Source organism: Halyomorpha halys, unplaced genomic scaffold, assembly GCF_000696795.3.
Source record: "Halyomorpha halys isolate HHAL.00 unplaced genomic scaffold, Hhal_1.1 Scaffold223.1, whole genome shotgun sequence".
In the NCBI taxonomy this organism is placed as follows: Eukaryota; Metazoa; Arthropoda; class Insecta; order Hemiptera; family Pentatomidae; genus Halyomorpha; species Halyomorpha halys.
Window position 1 is genome coordinate 178,468 of NW_027115445.1, and position 7,607 is coordinate 186,074.

A 7,607-nucleotide genomic window follows, 5' to 3' on the forward strand; every position below is an offset into this window, starting at 1 on the left:
GATGAATATTGAGTGAATGACATTACGATCTTGAAAGGATATACAACTCACTAGGGCATTCTGAAAACTAGTATAACTAAAAATTGCCGATTTTTGAGATATAACGTTATTGAAAAGAGTGAGTGAAATGGTTATTAAAGATTTTTCTTTTTCAAGTAGAAAATCCACCTTAAATCAGTCCTGAAACACGTAGACCAACTTCAACATTTCTGCATTTTTGTATTATTATTGTTTTTCCTGTAGTTCCGTCAATGCTTCATTGCTCTTTAAAATTGATATATATCTGATAATCTATATGTATGGAAACCAAAAAATACAAATTAGCTTTTATCTTATGATACTTAACTCTTAACTTTCAGAGTAATGTTTTAAAGAAACCTTGAAAATACTAATTACGAGATTCTCACTGAATTTCAAAATTTACTTCAATGAAAAAAACAAAACAGTCTAGAACTTTTGCTTCCTCGCTGTTGAAGGTAGGGAATGATTCATGCAGCATATGAAAAAATCAGGTGCGCTGCACGGAACAACTTTACTGAATAGTAGAATTACTTGAGTTGAAATTATTCTTCGGTAGTTTCAGAACTGATATTTCTTTATTAATCATAGAGGCAATATTTTACGTTACTGATTTTCCAAATGAGTTTTTCAGTTGAAAATTTGTTAAACTCCAATCTGAATAGTTATCAAAAAGTATTTTAAACATTATTTCATATAGCAAAGAGTTATCATTTGCTTTTGAATTCTCTATGCAAGACTATGCCAGAAATATAAAAAATATACCAGTTTAATAAAATTTACATTCCTCATTATTGAATGCTAAATTGTTATAGAATCAATATTGGACATACTAATAATGAATTTATGGAGCTATCCTGTCAACTGAAAAATAAATCATAAAACTAACCATCAAATAACCATGGTGACGAAATCATTTATCTGACTGAATCCATTGCGCTTGCGCCCATCAAACTCATAATAGAAACGACTTTTTACCTACGCATTTTTCATTTCCTATTACCCACTACAACTTTCTATGTAAAATATTATTTTTTCTAAAATCTTTGGCTTTCCAACGACATACAATACGTCTATTTTACTAATCTTAATTCGTAAATTCTTCGTCCTTCATTCTTTGACCTCTTCAACAGGTTCCAAGATGAGAAAGAAAATAAACAATGTGTTAGTAATTTTATTGTTGGTCACTCCCCAGTACTCTGCAAAGTCAATACCAATAAAACTTAAATTTTGTATATTGCATAGTTCCATAGTAATTCAGAACATCAGTATGTACATCCTTATATTTGTTTTTTTAAGCTTCTCAGTATAAAGATGAAAAATTGTTTATCTGTCTCTCCCTGAACTCCCTAGCCTTAGTAGGGTTAGGATGTCAGAGAAACAATTATTTGATTTAATATTCACTATTAAGACACGTTAACTTTGACAATTGAGATTCTCCATTGTTAGTTTAGAACACTGATGTTTATGAAAATAATAAATTCTTCTTTGATGCCCTAAATTTTTCATAAAAAATAGAAGAATGGTATTTTCATTTCCCATCAAAATGAAGTGACATAACAGCTGATGTAATGAGTTTCTACTTGCCATATTTTTCCTTGCTATTGTTTTTATATTGAACTCATGGGAGCGTTTTATTGAGTTTGCCTATATAAAAAATAGTACTAAAAGGTTTTGTTAGTTTTATTATCCAATAAAATTTTCAATTAATAAGCAGGACAAAATTTTGTTATGAGTTCCTAACTATAGCATATGGAATAAATCTTTTATGATCAAAAAGTTAAGACTGATCACTACTAAATGAATGTCTTATATTACAATTGATGTATTACTATATCTTATATGTCACTCCCTATAATATTTTTTTAATTATTAAATTTATATCGATATCACGAAAATTGTAATATTAAGTATATGCTTGCTTCTGAATATTATTAAAGAGGCCTTAAAGGCAATAAAAAAATTAAATAAAAGCGAATAAATCTGATAGCTAAATAACTACCATATTTGGAGAATGACCTTCATATGTTATGTAGCAAAAGTAGTAAGATATGGTTTGGGAATGTTTAATACTTTTAATTTCTAGCATAAAAGATCTTTTCTCAATTTTATTTTGTGCTACTCATGTCTTTAAACGATTAACTTCACATCGCAGTAATTTACTTTGTCAAAAAACTTTTTTTTAAAAATCATTTTGATTTGGAAAAAAAATATATAAATGTTTGACTTTTAATGTTAAGTGTACTTCTTTTACATCAGCATGCTGAGGAAGTTAACGTGTTACATTTTGACATTGTAATCTAAATTAAATCATTAAAAAAAGTATCATATCTATTTCTGTCTCGATTTGGATTCAATCATAGATCTCTATTACACGACTGTTGGAAACAAAAGATAAAGATAAATGAAATTGACTTGCTCAATGAGTAGATATTGGTTTTGACCCGACACAATAAGTAATTGAAAGAGTAATTATAGGCTGTATAGCCTTCGCTGGCCCATTCCCGATCTGGCTGTCATTAATTGCACTCGCTCAAGGCTCCTCATTCTTACCCAATAAGTATTGTCAAACAATTTCCATCTATCCAAAACTAGACAAGATTAGGTTTCAATAATCTTATTGACTAATAAACATTCATTTGTTAATTTTACCCGAAAAAATCAACAAGAGTTTTAAACATAAATCTAAAAACTATTACTGTAACTATAGTATATTTATTTGTGGACTTAATTGAATTTAATTTTTTATAGTTAAGTCGAGTAATATTAAAAAAGACCCTGAAATTGAAACCCTCCACTCCCACCCTCCTTGATAGCCTTACTTATCTGACTGTTCAAACAGACAATTACAACGAGTAGGTTGGTCGAAGTACAAGTCACAATCTCACAATAGGAGCCATCATTAAAAGGCAATCCTTCCCGGCCGGAACCGCCACATTAGACTCCCAGGGAGCGAGGGTACTATATTATTTTTAAAATATTTGCTTAAAACGAGAAGAGGATAATTAAGATAGTTTAATGGAGCAATATTTAAAAATCACCTAAAATTGAAAAACAGCGTTAAGTAAAATCCGACCATAAAAAGATATTAATAAGATTGATCATTTAGCCTTATTTATCTCAAATTTAGTACAGAAACTTATTGCGAGTAGGTTGGTCGATGTACGGCATGTCACAATCTCACAAGAGGAGATCATGCCACAAAAAAAAAAAAGGCAATCCTTCGTTTTTACTCTAAAATTCATATCCTTGCTATTCATATCTAATTGATAGATTTACATAGTTTAAATGTATCAGAATGGAACTGAAATAAAAATTAATACGTTAGTGGAGTGAAAAAATGTTTTATTGCGGTTTTAAAATTTTCAATTTATAAAATAGTTAGCAAGTAAAAATTCAGTAAATAGCTTCTTTTTGAAAAATAATAATTGACCCAATAACAATTATCGAAGCAATTTTTTTACATTCAGAAAACAATCTGAAAAGTTTAGGATTGAGTATAAAAATTTGTTTTATAAATATTTAAAACGGAATTTATGCTTGAGGGCCGATAAATAAATTTCTAAAACATTCTTAGGTTCGGTTCTTTTTTTTTTTTTTTTAATTAGGATAAAATAATGATGTATTCTATTCATCAACATGCATTAAAACACTCGCATTTGTCTTTTGGCCATCTAGTTTTAGATAATCATAGAAATATCTCCTTCCTTAATCACTTTCAAAGTCATAATAGCACAAAGCATATAATAGCATATCCTGGTAAATAAGGAAATGTCATTGAATAGGATTCAAATCACGACTGGTTGAAAAAAAAAGTTGCAGTTGTTTAATACAAAAAAGCACTGTAATGATTTCAAATTGTTTTCATTCAATGTAATGATTTCAATTGTTTTCAATCGATCTACCTAATTGATTGAAAAAATAAATTACTAAAAACTGAATTGGGAAAAAAAATTTCTGTCTTGAAAATAGATCCTGTATGCAGACCACAAAATAGCAAGATAATATCCTTTGATTGAGATCATATTGCCTTCCTTGAGAACTAGTTTCTTAGCTATTGATATCCTTTTGGTACATTACCGGCTAGATTTACAACGTGGCTCGATTATCATCTCTTCTCTCCATTAATTACCAAATGATTTCGAATTTGCAAAATTTATTTAATTTTTAAGTTATCAAAAATTTAACTAGTAAACATAACTGTAACATGTCAAATCAACCTTTTGTCGTAAAACTGATTTGAAACTTTTTGTCCGTAAGTATATGGTATCTTTACTGTGTTTCTATGAATTTAATTAATTATAGTTTTTAGTATTATGTTACCATCATTACAGTTTACTATGTTAGAAGTTGCTATGTTACTACTGTAACAGCTTTATCTTTATTGATAGATTTATTTATTGATAAATATTACAATCTGCCACACAGTTGTGGGCAATAGGTAATAGTGATGAATGATCTCATACATACTAAAATAAAAAATAAAATAATAATAATAAAAATAAATAAAAAAATAAGTAAATAAATACAAAAAAAAAAAAACTCTCTTAAAATATATACAAACAAAAGAATAGACAAGATGAACATAATCAAACTATCTGTATGAAAAATAAATAAATAAAATAACATAATGATAAAATAATATATACAATATTTACACAATCGACCTGAGGATCCCCGAGCCCACTCTATCCCCCACGTGTGAGGGGTAGAGCAGATCTCAAGAGATCCCAGCGCATCGCTCTCGCCGCATCACTGGTAATAATGTAACAGCTAACGTTATTAAAAAATATATAACCAATAATAACCTTTAAAGCCATCTCAAATTGACGATTTCTTTCTGATGAAAAGCTTTAAAAAAAAAAAACAACATAATACAGCTGGCTCGGAATATAAACATTTATTTTGCTGAGATAACAATAAAAAACTTGAAGTCAATCAAAATAAAATAAAAAACAAAATTAAAATAGTACTATCCTTCAAGATAAAATGAAATTAAATAATAAACAAAATTAATAAATATAAAATAAAATACTGGCGGACGAACTCCGATATGTCAGATACGAGATGAGTCCAGATGAGAATGGCCGTTGGCGGGCCCACATATATACGGTGCTCTTAACATTTTAGAAAGAAAAAGGCCTGGTGTAGATATGTGACCAACTACACTAAGGCTACTAGGTTACTAATATTAATCCGTAGAATGTTGTTGCTAGCTAAAAGTAATCCTTTACTGGTCGTTATTCCAGCATATAAACATTCCAATACATATTCTTTTAAAATAAAAAAACACTTCTAACGAAAATACAAAATAAAATAAAAATGTAATTAAAACTATGTCTATTCACAAATTAATATTAAATATGGCGTTAACAATAATTGAAACATGTCATATGAACCGTTATTTGACACACTGAACTTTTTTTTTGTATACGGTATGTTATACAATATTTCTAAGAATTTAAATGATTATTTTCATTTTAATTATTACATTTTATTGCAACATGCCACTGCAGTATTATAATGCCATCATTGCTATATTACTACTGTACTGTTATGATTAAGATTCCGTCATCATCACCTTATATCACATTATAACAGCTCCTCTTATTCACGCCGATGTTTCGTTTTTTTTATTTTATTTATTTCCACCTTCCCCTGGCTTATAAGCAATACAGGTGTGCAGCAGCAGTTCGATGTTACATATCCATCATCAAACTACTGCTAATAAATCGATTTACAATTTTAATGATTCATGTACAGTTTTCTTACAGGTTTCATTAGTTTTCAGTTGCAACTTACTAGTGTGTATTCTTTTGGTTCTTTTAGGTGAGTTCAATACACATATCCTCATATAAGGACATACGAATCAGTCTTTTTTTTTTTTTTTTACGCTTACATTTTCTGAGGAAAAATTTATTCAGAATCAGAATCAGAAGAGGAAGAAATCTTTTCAATCACGAAACTCCCACCACCGATTATAATAAAACAAGATTTCCGATCTTCTACTATTAGCCCTGATGAAGGCTAGAAACTCCGGCCGAACCTTTGGCACTGAAAATAGTTCCCTCAACTTATTTGTGTTTTTTACTGACCACACCCCCAACCATCTTCTCCTCATATATATTATCTACGGTCAACTATCTTCTCATGATTATAATAAAAGTTTCAAGCTCTTTTAAGACTATTGTTTATTTTCTTTTAAACCAAAAGTATTTCAAGGAGGAAAATCAGTTGTTCTTTTACAACTATTTATATAATATTATTATTTAATATGCTATGTTTTTATTTTTCAGTAATATATAGATGAAAAATGGATGACTTTAAATTTCAAAATATCGCAGAATGTTGCATCTTGATATCAGGTACGTAAACCAAATAAGGGCCATTGGCCATTTTTATGTTTTATTATTTGTTTCCTAAACTGTATTATCTGTCTGATTCCTACTGGATTTTATATTCTAAATCTGCAACTTATCAAAGTTAGTATGATTCCGTAATGTTGGTTTTCAGTTGGTGAGTGAGTGTCCTTAGACGTATACATAACCTATGTAATAGAACTATTTCCAGGCATCTATTTATTTTGTTATTACTGCTCTTACTAACATATGTAAATGTAATGCAAAATAATATACTTTGTTAGCATATAATGCCTAAAATGAGTTACATTTATTGTTGACTTGATCTTACGTACAAAGCTATTTTACTTAATTTTACAAAAAATAATAATTACAAACTAGTTGTTCTACTAGTAATGTTTGAAAAGAGTGAAACTTATTTCCGGTAATCGACAATTTTATTTAAGGTTTCTGATGAACTATAATTTATAAAAAATACTTTGAGTTGGATTAAAATTTAAAAGTCAATATAAAAAATGGACTGTGTTAAATTTGTCCTTATTTTGTATGTTTTTTTTCTTTTAAACAAATTCCTGAAATGTATTTATTACAATCAGTGGTGAAGCATATAAAAGAAAATCGTGGTATTCAAACTTGTAAAAATGTATATAAAGAAAATGTGGGCACTAATGTACCTAATAAAGCCAATACAATTTTGATTTTTTTTCTTTTAAACCCATAAAGCTTAAAAAATGGAAAGTTTAATCTATGCAAAACATTGATATATATGGTACAATTCTTTAAAATAAACGACTGTTTTAAGATTCGTAGTTAAATATGTTGTTATAAAAAATTATCATAACAAGGTGTGGTTTCTGATGGTCACGAATCATATCAAGAAAAATATAAAAACAAAACAATTTTATTTTTAATATTTTAATGTATTTTTTAATACATTTTTTAAAAATAAATATGATTTATATGAAAACTAATTCAATTTGCTATCGCTATCCAAAATTATAAAATATAAGTATTCATATGTTTTTTGCTTATATCATACGAAATAAATATATGTTGTTGCCGAAAGTCTTGGATTAAATTTTTAAATAATTTTTAATTATTATATTATAATGTTTGAAAAAGTCAGACTCATTTGTGTTTCCTGCAGTAATTTAATCATTTCTCTTGAAGTATTTATCATTCATAAATAAAATGTCTAAACACAATTTAGAGTCAATAATATTAATCTCG